Source organism: Gymnoscopelus braueri (genome assembly GCF_963280865.1).
Source record: "Gymnoscopelus braueri genome assembly, chromosome: 20".
NCBI classification, from domain to species: Eukaryota; Metazoa; Chordata; class Actinopteri; order Myctophiformes; family Myctophidae; genus Gymnoscopelus; species Gymnoscopelus braueri.
In genome coordinates this window covers 19,154,852-19,172,786 of record NC_137622.1, presented here as the reverse complement: position 1 = coordinate 19,172,786, position 17,935 = coordinate 19,154,852, and positions in this window count along the sequence as shown.

Here is a 17,935-nt window from a genome sequence, read left to right as displayed (position 1 = left end):
GGGAGAGGCCAATCGTACTCGGGAACGGTTCGAATCAATCGGACCCAGTCTGAATCCACCCTTAAACTCTATATACAGTATACTTTGTTGTATGTCATGGCATGCAATGCGTTGTGAGCTTATAGATCTTTTGTTTTTTGCAGAATGTTTGCTTGTTTTTGCCTATGACATGCCCAGAATTGGAACGCTATGGTTTGTGTGGTTATAAGCAGAACAAGGGTTTTATCACTGACCTTTAGCTCTGGCCTGGTTACCTTCTCCCTCCACCATACAAACACAACATACTTATATACTGTTTTGAGGATTTTGCATATAGGGCATTAGGAATAATCTTCAAGCCAAAAATGCTCTGTCCTGGCCATAACGTCATTACTCAATAGGCAATAGAATAATTATATTAAATATACAACAAAATATATTAATATAAGAATAATAATTTTAAGTGATGGATTAAATAAAACAGACTGTAAATGGATGTTGGAAGACTCTTGTGATTATGACTACAGAAAAAAAGTGTTGGGAACCATGTGACCTACATGTGTACATACTGTATCTAAAAAGTCACACAACTTGCACACATTTATAATCACAGAGGGCCCTTAAAAGCAATGAAGCATTACATTTAAAGACGCACACATTTTGTGGGTCTTTAAATATATTACACTCTAGGGAGATGGTTTCCACACACTCAAATCACAAGTCATAGAGATACACCTTTATATTGTTGTACAGTTGAATGCCAAAACATCTAAAATTAATGCAGTGTGCCTTTATTGGCATCTCTGCCACAATAAGCAGCCCAAACAAACTTGAAGGATGACGACATTTAAAAAAAATATGTTTATCATAAATTTGTTAATCTTTGTTCCTGCAAAGACTTCAGACAGGACACTTACATAATGCACTAATTACTACAGTATGTGACTTGTGGCCATAGGCGGCGGGTAATGAAGGCTAGGGTAGGCTAAGCCTTCCCAAATGTTATGCTGGGAAATTCTGGGAATTGTGCAAATTATATATAACTAGACCATACCTGGTGAAGTGCGCAGGCGAAAGTAGTTGCAAGTGTGGGGTTTTTGTGCGTCCTGTCCTGTTTGTTTGCCCAAATACCTTTCCAACTCTTTGTAATATAGGCACTAGCCAGTCTAAAACATACAGCTCATCGACTTTCTTTCAAGGGCGAACTTTAGCCTGTCTCTAGTTCATCATGCAGCCTATACATAAAAGAACACATTGTGATGAGTTTTTCGTGGGCTGGCAACCTTTTGTGTGATTTTCATCGCACACAAAAGGCATTGGGAAGGGTTACTGTATGTCAGATGTTCACACATCCTCCTCACAATATAACTATATGATTCACATTAAATACCTGGTGAAGTTCCCCTTTAATCACAATGAAGTGAACTTTAAGGACTGTTAAAAGAATGACAGCCAGAATGACCCCGGTACTTCCTGTCCCTCAGTTGGTAGCCTCTCAGTGGCAGCAGAGCTGACAGGAAGAGTGGACGGAGGGTCATTAGGGAGCGGCGGACTGGGGCTACTGGTCTAGACGTGGTCTGCAACATTGGAAATTGGCTGACAGCAGAGGGCTGCCTGTGTGTTTGTCTGCAATGTGTGTTTGTGGCTGTACACAGTGTGTGTGTGTGTGCGTGCGTGTGTGTGTGTGTGTGTGTGTGTGTGTGTGTGTGTGTGTGTGTGTGTGTGTGTGTGTGTGTGTGTGTGTGTGTGTGTGTGTGTGTGTGTGTGTGTGTGTGTGTGTGTGTGTGCGTGCGTGCGTGCGTGCGTGCGTGTGTGTGGGGGGGGGGGGGGGGTAGATGGAGAAAGAATATGGTTTATTTTCCTTTCCTTTCCCCTTTCCCCTTTCCTTTTTCCTTTCCTTTTTCCTTTCCTTTCCTTTCCTTTCCTTTCCTTTCCTTTCCTTTCCTTTCCTTTCCTTTCCTTTCTTGGTTGTGGGGGTGGCTGGCATGGTAAGTACTAAGTGAACAGAGATGGATTGTGATTGCTGTGCCCTGATCCAGAGCATCCCTGGAGGCCAGGCTGGGCCTGCCAGCCACAAATTAAATAACCTCAGCCGCTTGATGGATGAGTTTCTGGCCCTGACCCCTCTCCTACTCGCCGACTACCCCACTACCCTGCTCACACTATTCCTTATCGTCATGCCCTCTCGCAAAGATGCCCTTGTCTGTCTTTCTCTCACCTGGCCAACCCTAATGTTAATGGGAGATCATCGTCAAAACAAACCCTTTACCCCTGGGTGAGAAGACTCCCCCAAAAGAAAACCACAAGTAAACCGATGCCCTAGCTAGCTGGTGCCAACCTGGCCTGCCTGAAATCATATGACCTTTTTTCTCCTCCTTTTCCTATAAGGTGGTCCTTTATTTCACTGCTCGCCCTTAACCACTGGCTTGACAGGGGATATTATTTACACTCAGAGGAAATGTGTGTAGAGGGGGTAGGGGTGTCGGTGTGTGTGTGTGTGTGTGTGTGTGTGTGCGTGTGCGTGTGCGCGCACACACGTGTGTGTGCACTGTATGTACACAAGTGAGTGTGCACAAACTGAGATACTGCACTCGAGTCCAAACCAGGGAATGAGATGGGAAGTTTGATCCATTGACTTCTTTCGGCCTGGATGGGCCTGAGTGGATCATCCATTAGTGTGGATTTCCTCCAATCAGTTCCGAGCCATTAATCAGCCAACCAACCAGGACAGGGAGTCATCTCCGAACTCCATTCACTTCCGTGTTTTGTCTCCCCTCTGTTTTCTATTTTCATTTCCTGAATGACTCTGATTGGTTGTAAATGACGGCTGCTTGCCGGACCGTGACTTGGGCAGTCGATCTTGATCAGGTCACCGTTGCCTGTGGTCTGAATTGATTTTTCTGCCCGGTGGAGGATGTACTGTATTCCTTTGTTTTAAACCTCCTAGGTTCACCATCTAAAGCTTAACATTTGACTCACCAGGAACGATTCACAGAGGTTCTATCAGGTCCACAATTAATGGCAATAGTTGTCTAAGTGGAGAAATCACCTTGTACTGCATATGGATCCACCAGAGATTGGACTTGTTTGTGATGTAACCAGTTCTAGTTGTGTACACAGTGGTGGAAGAAGTACTCAAATGTTTTACTTAAAGGGGTATTTCACTTTAAATCACCCCAGACAGTTTTGAACTTGATTCAATATTTTGATATTTGATATTATTTTTTATCATACTCTCTTCTTTTGAATACTCTCATTACTTTGTTCAGACAAACTACACTGCAGAGGCTTGCATGTCAATTTAAGGGGGTAGAGTGGCCGTTGTGGGAGCAGGAAGTTCCCCTTTTCGATCTCCGGCTCCTCCTGGCTTCATGTCAAAGTGACTTTGAGGATAAAACTAATTAAGAAGTATTATACTACACTTGTTGAAAACATTGCCATACAAATGCAAACAGCTGCTGTCTGTGTGTATACTATACATGTCAAGAGTTATGATTGTCCATTCAGAAATGCTACTAAACAATATATCCACTCAGTAGTCTTGTGCACAGACAAGGTACTGTCTGTAAATCATTATGAAATCTTATATTTGCTTAATGAGGTTGGGGAGAGCTCAGCACCAATAACAGAGAATCAGTGAAAAGCATGACTTTATACCAGAAATGAGCACATGTGATATTTGTATTAGGCTGAAGTATTTTGGTTATTTTGAGGAAATGGAGTGCATCAACTTTTCTTAAAGTTCACCAACAGGGTGCACTTTATATTATATTGTATATAATATTCAACTTAATGATTTAAATAATTATTCATTGTCCATTAACACTTAAAACAGGCGCCCATGGCCTTTAACAGTGCACTGTTTTCTCCATGTTTCATGCAGGCAACAAAACATCTAGTGCTGGGATTCCCAAGTGTGAGCCTAAAATGTCACTGTGGAACTTGGACGTTCCTGATGTCTGTGTGTGTGTGAGCAATATTCTTCTGACAATGTGAACAACACGTTTGATTAATGACAGCCATAACTAACCGCCAAACAAATATTACGTCCCTCTTCCCCTTTATTTGGAGAACGATGTTGGATCGGGTGCACAGACGGATAAAATAAATGTCTAAATAAAATGCAATAAAAGCCAGTGTTCTTGTGGTGGGTTGTCCCTTTTCATTTGGCCAACCTTTTTAGTCCTTTAGCGCTGTCTGTGCCGAATCCGCTGCTCTGTGTCAAACTTAAGAACCCATCAGTTGTGCTGCCAATAAACATTGACATTACCAACCCTCTAACTAGAGGCCCATATCTCAAATAATTACAGCCTTTTAGATAAAGAGGTCCATTATGTGAGTAAGACGCTTTTAATTCATGCCCATTGTCAAACTGAGAGCAGATCTTTGTGTAATGGATGCCTTAAACACATTAGCAAAAACTAAATTCATTATCTCAATAATAGACTTTATAAACACTGGTTATCTTTCCAACTGGGCAACGCTCGCTGACGCTCCAAAGGGACATTTTTGTCTAAAATGGATAGCGGCTTTGTTTGGCAGAACCTATTCTTCCTTCTTTTTGTGTTCCAGTCCTGTGGGCCAATTTTCTCAGGCAGCAGGAGGGCTGGTTTTGGCCATGAGAGATGAGAAGAGTTACGTCTCTTCACAGCAAGATCTGTTGCTGGAGTATGTGACTGAGCGTGGTTGGAGAAAAAAGACAATTTAGAACAATACAACAATTCATTGTTGGGCGAACTGGTACTGCATCAAAGAAAGTCTTTCATTTCTGCCTTTGCAGTTATAAGGAAGTTCTTTCCACTTTAATTGACTATGTGGGCTTATGTTGAATTGAACAATAGAATAAAATAATCACTGTTAATTTGTTGATGATGGATGTTTAGTACATCATCAAAGCATAGACAATCTGTTTGCAGCTAACACCATTTGTCAATTTAAACAATGCTTGCCAAATTTCAACAAAAAAGACAATGAGATAAACTACGTCAATGAAACAGCCTCTACTGCTGTGTAATTGCTGTATAATTCACCATTCATCTGTAGCCATCATTGGACTTTTTAGCATCAAAAAGGTTCAGGTAGTAATTGAAATGTAAATTATGAGCAAGGCCTGCGTCTATTTGGTTTATTAGGTGGTATTTCTCGAATGCTAAACAGTGAGACCAACCAGCCTGTGCCATTCATCTTCGCTTTTTAAGCACATTAAGATTCGAGGCAAAACAGATAAAGTTGTGAAATCCCAAATAAATGAGTAGCAGTTGGCCGTGACAAATGGGTGCCTGTGTGTATGTTAATTTATTTTTGCAGGGAAAGAGTTAGTTGCTTGCAAGAACAAGCAGACTGGCACTTGTACAATTGAAGAGTGCATGCCGAAAATGACTTTTGTCAATATACCATATGTTTTACTATTGAAGAAAAGTGTACATTTCAGCAGAAATGATGGCCTGGGAAAACATTTGAAAGAATTTGAATTAGTATGGATAGCTATTAGTACTCCTAATTCTGATTTGTCTACTCAAATGTAAAATGATTTATGGCAGAACCCACAATAAAACGCATTAGCATACTATGTGTGCTTTATACGTATGTACTGCATGTAAACATCGTCAGATGGAAGCAAAAAGAACGAAGGCATAAGAAAGGATTGATTGTAAAACCATACCATTATGAATACGTGTGAAGGAAATGTCCAGCAGCCTATAGGGCCCAACAGTAGATCAAATTATTCCTGTTCCTGAATCTATGCTGTGCCTCGTCTTGAACCACTCTTTTACACAACACAAGTATAATCCCCCCCACTCACACATGCACACACACATGCACAACAGAAACAATACAGAGACTCATGACCACACACCACAATGTATCGATCCCCCATCTCTTTACAAATGTCACTAATACATGGATTGCAGGTGTGTACTTTATCTGGTTTATCTGGCTTCAGTTGCCTTATTGTCAGGGTCTACATAATACTGTAAGCAACAACACTCCCATCCTGAATGATTTAGAGAAAGGGCAGGTACATATATGGCCAAGTTACATGACAGTTTCCTGTCATCACAATATGCCATGGCACTCACCTTCACAAACAAACATATAGGCCATTCATTGACACCACCTCCCTGTGGCCACGGTCGTCAATATGGTTATTGAATGGATCTGCAATGACCACCATTAGGACATTCTCTCTCCCTGTGCTTCTCACTGGCAACGTCGATAGCTTCCTTCCCTTGTGCTCGCTTGTACATTATGAAACCACATTTTACAGATGAAGAGAGCTTTAGTGCTGAACCATGTTGTTGCCTTTGCGAGAACAGGCTGACCTGGCACGATGGCATATTTGTACCTTTTTATAAATCGAGGTCGAAGTGGTTTTCTTCCGCTCCCTGCTCTGCAATAAAAGAGGTGTGAACTGGACAGGGTGCAGAGAGCGAGGGTGTAAGAAAGCGCGGTAACCTGTTGGTCTAAGTGTCCATCAGTCTTCCCCCTCTCTGATCACGACATGCCTTGTCTGGCATTTTGTGTTTGAAATCTCTCTCGGTGTATTCATTGGATGTGATAGTCTGGAACAATGACACGATTATTGCAGAGATACAGCGGTCTGTCGAAGCCGGGAGATGGCAAGGTTGATTCCTACCCGGCAGGTCAATATCTCCTGGATCAATACCGAAAACAAGCAGAGAAAGGACCCGCTGTTCCTGCCCTGTTCTGCAGCCTGGAGGGCATGTGTGAGTGCGTGTGCGTGTGCGTGTGTGTGTGTGTGTGTGTGTGTGTGTGTGTGTGTGTGTGTGTGTGTGTGTGTGTGTGTGTGTGTGTGTGTGTGTGTGTGTGTGTGTCTACTGACTATTGTACCTATCAAAAGCAAGGAAGAATGTGTAGCTCATTTTTCCTTCCTTCCATAGTTTTGAAGCTGCACCAGCATTCATGGTCCTGCATCATTCATACCCCAACACACAAACATACACGCAAGCACACTTGCAAGCTTCCCACACACACGCACGTGCAAAACCGCACACATACTGGCACACACAGCTCCAACACTTACATGGCAGCTCTACCCCCCCCCCCCCTCTCTCTCTCTCTCTCTCTTTATCCAGCTCTCTCTCTCTTTCTGCTCTTTGATGCCATTAAAGTCCATTCCCTGGCCATCATTGTGCAGTTTGGGGCCTCGCTTCGTCCCTTTTGTTTGATGGTAGTTTATGGCTTTAATTAGTGTCAACGTTTGAGTGGGGAGTGGAACAGCCGGCACTCTGGCCTGGCCTCACAGAGACGAGACCTACCCCGGGGGACACATCGTCACCACCTGGCCGCCATCTTTACCCACAATGCTCTTACGAAGGCGCGGGGAGGGGGGGGGGGGGGTTGTTATGTGTGGAGAGTGGAGCGTAAGAAAGGAGCAGAAAGAAAAAGTAACAGAGGAAAGAAAGAATGGGGGGGACAAGGGAGCCGGAAACACAGTGTGAGAGTCAGAAAGCGAGAGAGACAGACAGACAGACAGACAGATAGACAGACAGAGATAATATGAGAGAGAGAGAGAGAGAGAGAGAGAGAGAGAGGGAGCTGGAGATTGGGTGATGTGCTATTATTGAGAAGAACCAGCTGGTGGTAGAGGCGGTCTGCAAGTAATGTACAGAAATGAAGAATCAGCTAGCAGGTTGCACTTGAAATCAACACCATGGACAAACTAAACTCACAGCATGGTGCCTCGTGCCAAACCGTATAATGGCCCGTGCTCATGTACAGCAGTGGTTCTCAAACGTTTTCATATCAAGGACCCACAAATTAATAGCCTATCCATTTGGCCGCGGACCCCCAATCGGAAAATACTTTGCATCACGACGCGTAACACGTTGTGAGCTTGTAGATCGTCAATTTTCAAAAAGCCATTGTACAGTATGTAGGGGTTCAACTTAAACTGATTTTGATGGTATATTTTCTAATTTAGCTGGGGACCCCCTGGAACCTCCTCAAGGACCCCTGGGGGTCCCTGGACCTCACTCTCAGAACCACTGGTGTGACTAGATATGGTGTAACTTACCTACAGTGGGATATTTTTGGACAAGCGTGTGCACGCACGCACGCAAGCTCACACACACACCAACTAGGCTAAAACGCTCTGCCTTTATCTACGAAGAGAAAATATAAACCTCGATGTGTTGTCTTATTAATGCTTTGTCTTGGTATAGCCTTAACTTGAAGGCTTCTACTTTGTGTTTGGTGTTTCTCCATGCCCTATGGTGCTGTTAATGCAGAGGGTAACTCAGGGAAAGCTGTGTGTCCGGAACAAGAGGGCACTACGCTGTGTGTAGTACCTTCACCCCCACCACCGCACCTCAACCCACTGCACTAAAACCAGTCTGAACTTTTGACTCTGATAACTCGGTGTCTCCTGCGGAGCTTAAGCTAATCGCAAAGAGTCCAGTGTTTGTCTTTCTGCACTCCCCCTCCCCACATCTCTCCCTTCCCTTCTTTCTCTCTGTCCTTATTGCGCTACACTTCTTGTTCTATTTCCGAGTCATCCACAGCTGTTGCCTTTACCTGGCCTTTCTAGTTCCACATCTTTCCAGGAGTCTCTCTCTCTCTCTCTCTCTCTCTCTCTCTCTCTCTCTCTCTCTCTCTCTCTCTCTCTCTCTCTCTCTCTCTGAGGTGAGAGAGAGAATGGCTGTTGTGTCAGTTAGTGATGTTAGAGCCGTTCCATAGACACAGCAACGGGAAAGGATTAGCACAGCAAACACTAACAAGTCTGTTAATTACAAGGAATATGCACGTAATTGTACCCCTGTAACAATTATTTATGCCACGCGAGGTTTACGGAGGATTGTGCTGGTATTTGAGTCTGGATTCCACCAGCTTAAATGTTACCTTAAAATCCACCATACCAACTTTCTTTTCCTGTCATTTCCTGCTGCTACCAAAGTATCAACTCACAAACATAATGCAGGCGCACGGACACAGTATGTGTTTGTGTTCTCATAGCTTAAAGAAGTTAGCAAACACCCACACAACTATGAATTGCAGACAATAGAATGATTTTAAACAATAGACAGACCACCTGCTCTATATAGTGCTTTTTTTGGCCTTGCACTCAAAGCACTTTACAATATGCCTCACATTCACATTTGTGTGTGAATGTGTGTGTGTGTTCATTCAGACACCGACGGCCCGGGTTGAAAGGGGGAACCTTCTGACTGCTCTACCTCTTAGGTGATTTCACCCATTTAATGTACAGTACAGTATATATACAAAAAGGAACAGAAAAGGCTACTGTACTTTTCTCTACACTACCATTCCCATTGACACCCCCTCTTATCCTGACATAGGATAAAAAAGCTCTTTTGTTTAGGATTGCATAAGCCACAATGCGAGAAGGCATGTTTAATATTCCCCTCTGTGTATCAGATATTTTCTTTCATATGAAATCAGATATTTGGACTGTTAATATTGCTCTGTCTTACATTATGCTGAAAACATTTCATACTTTGACCAAGAAAATGATGCCTTGCAGGCATTCAGTTTGGGGCTCTCGGAAAGCTTAGGTTGCTATTTGGAAAGAGCCACAGTGCCTCCTACTGGTGGAGCCCTAACCCAAGTGGACAGAAGCTTTATTACTGATGCGTTCTGAACCGTCTCAGTAGTTTCTCACTTTTTTCTTTTCTTTCTGAGAATAGGACTGAATGAGAAAGAATGAAAAGAGAGGTACTGTAACATTCACTTTACAACACTTGGTAAAAAAAAAAAAAATTCCTCTGCAGACAGAAAGAGGTGGTTAGGGACCAAGGGAAAAGTGCAATGCTCATCATTTTTAAACATGAATCATTTTTGCATGGAATATATTTTAGATAAACATTCAAGCTAATGACACTTTAAGGGTTAAATCCATTGCATATATACTCTCTCTCTCTCTCTCTCTCTCTCTCTCTCTCTCTCTCTCTCTCTCTCTCTCTCTCTCCCAAGTTACAGTCACTGCTATAACATGCCCACAAATACGCACACAAAGAGCGCACACACACAGATATACACACACACACACACACACACACACACACACACACACACACACACACACACACACACACACACACACACACACACACACATACACATACACGTGTGTTGATTAATTAAAAGGTCAAAAAATTACATAATGTTATTGTTGACACACAACTTTACAGTTTCCCAGACCAATGCTTTTAATTATCCAAGACATAATCACTATGCAAGTAAAATGTATAAAAGGAACCAGATTATATAACAGAAGATTATGCAACTGCTAGTTCATGCAAAAGAACACTGGCAAGTACGTAGACAGAGAGTCTACGTAAAAAACATTGGGAAATAATCTTGTTTCTCCAAGTTCATCATTCAGCAAGTCCAAAATAGCTGACATCTTGTCAGTCAAAGTACCAAAGTTATCCTTTAGCTTTCTTTTGAAAGGTCAGGGATCTATTTTGTTATTCTGTTCTGTCAGTCATGCCTCACGACCAGAAAGAGTATCTGTAATTTTTTTGGGATCCTCCAGACTTTATCTCATTGTTTTAATGATGTAGTTCACTAAAGTCCGAATGATTTCAGTTCAGAGACCTTTATTGTTCAAATTCACAATGCCTGACTGGACTTTATCCCAACCGTAGCCTCTGCGAAGCTCACCTGATGAATGATTGCCACGCGTTGGCTCACCCCAGGGCCGAAGGGTTGCCAACCCAGATGACCAGGGGCTTGCCAGAGCAGGTGTTCTGCCATATTGGCACCTGTGTTAATTACTTTGAACGTGGCCCAGGGTTTTCTTCCTCCAGCTTTCCCTCAGTCCCTCGCAACATGGCACCAGGCAGGCAACATATTGCTGCTGTATAGTCGTAACAACACATCCACCACAGTAGTTTGATTGGAATTGGACTTTAACTGTGTGAGGAAAACATGAGAGGTTATTGTGAGATAATGGATGGTTGTGATTTGAATAAACACATGTGAAGGGTGGGGAAAGGAAAACAAATATCAGAAACCTGGCTAGAGGAATCTTCAAATGGTGCCAATTGTGTGTGTGTGTGTGTGTGTGTGTGTGTGTGTGTGTGTGTGTGTGTGTGTGTGTGTGTGTGTGCGTGTGTGTGTGCGTGTGCGTGTGCGTGTGCGTGCGTGCGTGTGTGTGTGTGTTTGTGTCTGGGCTATCTGGAAAAGCCACTATTCAGAATCTCCTCTAAGCTGAACCGTGGGGGGAATCACTGCGTTTCCATTCCAGACAAAATGGGATAGCAACACAATTATCTCAAGTCCAATTCTTTCAGACCTATTGTGTCTGTAAACTGAGAACTGGCCGAGGATTAATGTGTGTGTGTGTGTGTTGTGGGGTGGGGGGGGGGGGTGGGGTTGAAGGGAGGACTAGCGGGATGGAATGGAATGAGAGAGAGGGGTGGTGTGGGGGGGTGCAATATAACACTGTTGCTTCAGCTCTTGTGTGAATAGACTAAGCTCTAGCCATCAGAGTGAGAAGAGGTGGTGGTGGTGGTGGTGGTGGTGATGATCGGGGGGAGGGGTTCTGTAGAAAAAAAGAGATAGATATGGATGCAGGCGTCATCTGTTTGAAGAGAGTGGTGGATTCCGATGTGTCGGCCTTGGATGCCCTGAGCTGCAATGACTAGTCTGGGTGGCTGTCTGAGTGAGAACGCCTCGCCTTCAACAGGAAGAGAACAAAAAGGCCATTATTTGTCACACATAATGGCAACACCCACTCACAGAACACAGAGAGAGAGAGAGAGAGAGAGAGAGGAGCCAGGGATGAAGAGGAGAGAAGCAGAAAGAACACAAGAGGAAGGCAGAGAATGTGTGTGTGTGTGTGTGTGTGTGTGTGTGTGTGTGTGTGTGTGTGTGTGTGTGTGTGTGTGTGTGTGTGTGTGTGTGTGTGTGTGTGTGTGTGTGTGTGTGTGTGTGTGTGTGTGTGCGGGCGTGCGTGTGTGCGCACGCGCGTCAATTGGGTGGAGTGAAAGTTAAAGAGTGCAGCAGATGAAAGAGAGTACAGCCATCGTCACGCCGACGGAGGACTTGACAAGCCCCGCCCACCTCCCCCAAGATGCTTATATCTGCAGCGTGCCGTGTTATTTATCATACAATGATGAAATTATGTGCAAGTCCCTTGGTTGCTACTGAGAGGTTGTCCTTTTTTGCGCTCCGTGGCTCACATGAAAGTTAGGACGTCTGGTCCTGTGGGGAAAACGTAGGCATTTCACAACATCCCATACTGTAACGCTCAACACAAAAAAGTGTGATGTCGTGTAATCTTTGCTGCTTTCATTTACTGCAGTGCAGTGTGCCGTGATAGACTAAATAGACTTCATGAGAAACAAACATAATGATCATTTTGCAAATTGACTCAACAGATTATTTCGTGTGATGTAATAGTTGGTTGGCTGCAGGAAAGAGAAATGACTTTTCTAAATGAGAGAAATGACTTTTTATGCTGCTCATTATGTTGTGTCTGCAGATGGTGTACTGGTTACATGTTCTGCCTCTGTAGCTGCTGGCTAGGATCAAGTCTGTCCATAACCTTCTCCCTTGTGTCCTATTCCCTGTCTGCCTCTCAGCTTCCCAACCGTCTCAACCCAAGCAAAACATAAACACAGGGCAAGTCTTTAGAAAAACGGAATGACTAATTGAGGAGATTATTGTTAAAACATTTTACCGCGTCTACTAGGGGTGTGCCGATACACTAATTTCATGAAACGATACGATACGATACGATATTGGGCTCACGACATCGATACGATACGATATATGGCACTTTTTTATTATGAAAATATATGGGGGGGGGGGGGAAGCAAATGCAAACAAATATTTCAGTTTTGCATTATTCAGACATGCAAACTTGTAGCTTTTCAGCTACAATAGCCGTTTTGAATACAAATAGGGCAATAGTGTGACACCTGACCCGAAAAAAAACAACATGTTGTCACCCTTTTCACCTCGGGGCTGTTTGCATGCCTGATTATTATTATTATTAAAAAAAATGTAATATAACGATACATATCGTCACGAAAATGTATCGCGATATATCGCGGGACGATATATCGGCACACCCCTAGCATCTACCCTGATTTCACAACTGGTGTAACAGAAGTAATACAATGCTCTAACTTTTCAACTGGATGCTGCTTGAATCAACGTGAGAGCAGCCTTTTCTTCATCAAGGCATGCAGAGTACAGTATGATCAGATGCCAGTGTGCTTCTCTCTATGATTGTGGCCATCTACCCCTGCCTGAGCATAATGATCTGGAGGTCTAGCTAACCTGGGCAGCTGCATAATATGTCATTCTCCAAAAAGGAAAATGAGCAGGAAGGAGGGAAACAAAGAAAGAACTGGATAAAGAGAGTTGTTTCATGTCTGCATCAATCATACATGTAGCTGTCGGGAAAAAACATCTCATGTCAGAAAATGAATGCAGGAGCATGCTACTGATCAAAGAAGATAGCATGAGCGATTTGTTCAAAATGTACAATGGCTGAGGATGCATCATTGCAGATACTGTACACATCAAACCATGATCCTCCACCAAACTATCAAACATAAGTAATTCAAACCGGCGGCAATGGAGGGTTTCTGAGGAAGGTCGTGCAACACAAATGTTGCTTTTCCACCATTAACAGGTTACTGCTAGCAAGTTGTGAGAGTTTCCTTGCATGTGTGTTCTTTTGAAAATCTGAAATGGGAAAATCAGGTGATTCTGATTCATCATGTACAGTAGCTGTCAATCTAATGCACTAGGACACACCAAGAGTTAAGCGCCCTGTGGATCCTTGGACAGCTAATTGATTCACTTGGTTACCCTCACTGTCATCATCTGTTTGAATCTGAATGGTTTTCAAAGGTTTCTTTGGTGGGTTATAGAGTAAAACCAGCTGGACCAAATATTTCCTGGCAATACAAGGTGCATACTGTATAGGTGATAACGCTGAGGCGAGACATCAGTTGCACAGAGATGCATAGAGATCCTGTGTATCTCTACATGTGTATTAGCCTGGTTCCATACCATAGACCCCGCCCACTCTCTGAGTGGACTGCCTCTTGGTCTGGAGTTGTAAATGTGAACCTAGGACTTCTCCGGTACAAAATGCGTTGTCCAATGAGAGACGGAGGTGGGCGTGGGGATCCCTTAGGATTGGTTTAGGGAATTCCTAATCCCCTCCCCCTTGTAATCCCCGACACTGGAGCCAATTTCAGACTGAAGCTCCACACAGCTTCAGTCTGATAATCAGGCTATACATTTATGGCAGTGGAAACACTTCTGTATTTGGTGTCGTGATATACGTGTAGTGTGGGTAATAGCCTTGTTCTCCTAATAGTGTAATCTAGTCACTAAACTAAGTATTTGACAATGTTAATGTCACTTCCTCTGACCTTGCTCTTTGTGAGTCTGCTAAATGCGTAGATTGTAATTTTTTTGTTTGAAAGGCCTTTGCAACACTGCTTTAAACATGTTGCCATGCTGTTGATACCACAGTTAGCTGAGTGAGATGCCATGCTGTGAGGGATGTTGCAGACAGTGTAAAATGGAGCAGTCACATCTGAATTCCATCGCCCACAAATATTTATTTTGCACATCACACCGAAACAGGATGTGAAGAGCATTTCCTGTCTCTAGCACTAGCAGCAGTGATGTTGTTGAGGAAAATGTAGAACAAACACAAATAATATGGCCTATAGAACCCTAAATCCATTGCTTGTACCAAGCTATTCCTGTCTCACAACTGACTGTGAGCCAATGCTGCTTGCTGTTTATGCAGCAGTTTGTGGTCTGAATGTAGTATTATTACAAAATGGGGTAATGGGACACTGCCAGAATCAATGACTCCTCCATTTTATTACATTTATATTAACTCACAAACAACCAATCTAAATACTATTGACAATAATTTGATTACAGTTTGCTTTTTTGTTGTTGTTTTTTATGACTGGATTTTATTACTGGAGCTACATTAATGATTATCTAGAACATTTAATTACTTTCAAGTCATTAATATAATAAAAAGCTTCCTGCTTACCTAGCAACTATAATATGATGTTAAACCATGTAAAAAAAGGACATACCATACTATAGTATGACGTTAAACCATGTTAAAAAGGTCATACCATACTATAGTATGATGTTATACCATGTAAAAAGGTCATACTGTATGCTGGTAAACAATGTAAAAATGTCATTCTATAGTATGATGTTAAACCATGTAAAATACCATATATGTAAAAAGGTCATACCATACTATAGTGAGATGTTAAACCATGTAAAAAGGTCATACTATATAATATACACCCTTGTTCTCAGCTGATATCGACCTACTTACTTACTTTCTTCCTTGCTTACTGTAGGATCTTCATTACAAAGCAATGTTGTTGTTTTTTTCAGAATAAAAGTGTCTTTGCAATAAAATTACAACCTTTATATTTATTTTCATGCATCAATTATATTGGATCATTGCCTATTAAACAGATTGGTCAAGATCGATGGATTGTTATACTGTAGCCTACCCCTAGTAGGGGGTGCAGCAACAAAACTGAATTGAGACAGCCTTAGATGTTTAGTTACAAAGTGTACCACTTGCAGCTGGTCAAAACATCAACAGACCTGCATAATTTATGGACTGGACCGACAATTTGTAACATAGAAAAATAGCACCTGTTTCATCGGGGGATTCCCATAGGGCTGGGGAGTTAGTAGAGGGCTAAGTGGATTGAAATTGTTTGGTTGGAATCCAGCCACGGTCACAGCTAGCTAAGACAGATGTTATGTAGGCTACTGTACCTGTAACTGGCATGATAGATTACATCCAAATAGCAGAATGGCATGGAAACAACATTTAAAGTTTGTCAGGCTTGTGATGCTGGATTCATATTGATTTCTGATGTTGATTCTATATCAAGAGCCCATGTATCAATATTGTAGGCGGATAGGCGGTTGTCCAGATAAGATAAAATAAGACCTTTATTGATCCCGCTGGGGTGGAAAGTCTGTCCGGGCTAAGGTATTATTCAGGAGTTCCCACATATCTCCAAATTATCGCTGGGATCAGAAGAAAACACTAGAAATGACATTCAAGTCTGCATGTTTTGGATTCTTAATCAGGGTTTTCCATCATTCTTAAATCAGCGAGCAATAGGCAAGGCAAGGCAGTTTTATTTGTATAGCACATTTCAACAACAAGGCAATTCAATGTGCTTTACACAGAACATCAAGCAAAGGAAACACAATTATACAATGACATTAGGATGCAATAGCATGAAAAGTTCTGATCCAGACCACCGCCTGCAAGCCACACCCCTGCACCCACTGTGATTTAGGAGCACTGTTACAGTACATCTAAGCAAGCCACAATTTTTTGCAGCCGGGCCCCATGGCTAGCCTCCATATCATCTTCTGTGTGACAGAAATTTTAACAAGCAAATCCGCTATTAGATGAGGCTCCATTGAACTACAATAGTATGGAGTGGTCTGGAGAGCATGATTAATCACACAGCTGTCAAGGATTTTGTTGAATCTTTTTGAGAGAGAAGCTGGGACTTCAGTGATGTTCAGGGTTCTTTGAACAGAGTGTAATGACCAGTGAATTTCTCCTGTGAAGGAAGAGCTATATGAACGGCTTTCGGCCGGTAGAACCCTGCCAAAAAGACTTTGCAGGGCCTGGGCGATCCCAATGAGGCCCGCTACCATTGAGCGATGGGCCATCTGGACAGCGGTGGTGGGTAGAGTAGCCAAAAACTGTACTCAAGTAGAAGTACTGTTACTTTAAAATAATGATGACTCAAGTAGAAAGTAAAAGCAGTCATCCAAATTATTAGTTGAGTAAGGAGTAAGGAAGTAGGTAGTGAAAAGACCACAGTCTCTCTTTTAGATAAAAAAAAAATCAGTCACAGTCACAAGCAACATCCAAACATATTTTAAAATCATCCAGCAGAACGAGACACTCGAAATTGACGGTCGTTTGTAGTCCATTCCATTTGTATGGGGAAAAGTGTTTAATACAACAAATAAACCCCTAGATGCTGTGGTTTAAAGTGATTTTAGAACATCTAAGAGTGTGTGTTTATAGAGCATTTTACAAACAGCTTCGAACGCGGCTCAACCAATCATAATCAAGGACGGGAAGTATCCGTGTTCTAAAACACAGATTTGGGGATTTTTGTTTTGGGATTTGCCAAATTCAGTGCACCTCTCTCTACTGCCGTCATTAACACATTGACCGCCAGAGGTTAATCTCATAATGTACTCACCAGTGCCAACGTTTTATTGTTGTTTTTTGTTTTTTTCACGTCGCCATAGACGTCGTTAAAATCCTTAAGATTGATCTGTGCACTGTTTGTAAACATCGCGGACATCTCCCTGTGTCTACCAGTCCAAACCACGTGTCAAACGGGGCATCCATTGTTGAGTTAGAACGGTTTATGTTAAACAGTGATCAGCGAGGAGAAAAACTACAATCGAAGAAAATGGCGTTTCAGTGTGCGCTTTAGAATGGGAGCCGGCGTGATCGTCAAAACCGGATCCCAAATAATTCTGTTTCCGGTGGTGTTACAATGAAATGTGCCGTACCGGAAAATTGAAAAAAAAAAAATCGAAAAAAAGGAAAAAGCACCACAGCCCGTAGGCTACGGGATCGGCGCTTAAGCGTTGGATTTAACGGCCCGTAGAACTACGGGCCCGGCGGTCAGTGTGTTAAGGCAGTCTGCTGTTTTGAAACTATTTTAAAGTCTGAAAGAGCTTTGACAAGGGCCAGCTCCATCATCCATCTGCAAAGAAAACAGGGTGATGTGTGCGACAGACAGAGAGAGAGAGAGAGAGAGAGAGAGAGCAGCTAATTGTGTCCACTAAGGTAAAAATGGAGGGGAGAAGACAACAGAGAGAAGTGTGTTAAAGTAGGAGAATGCCATCAGTTATCAGCCTCCCTTTGAAACACAGGTGTGCATTTGAAGCCTTT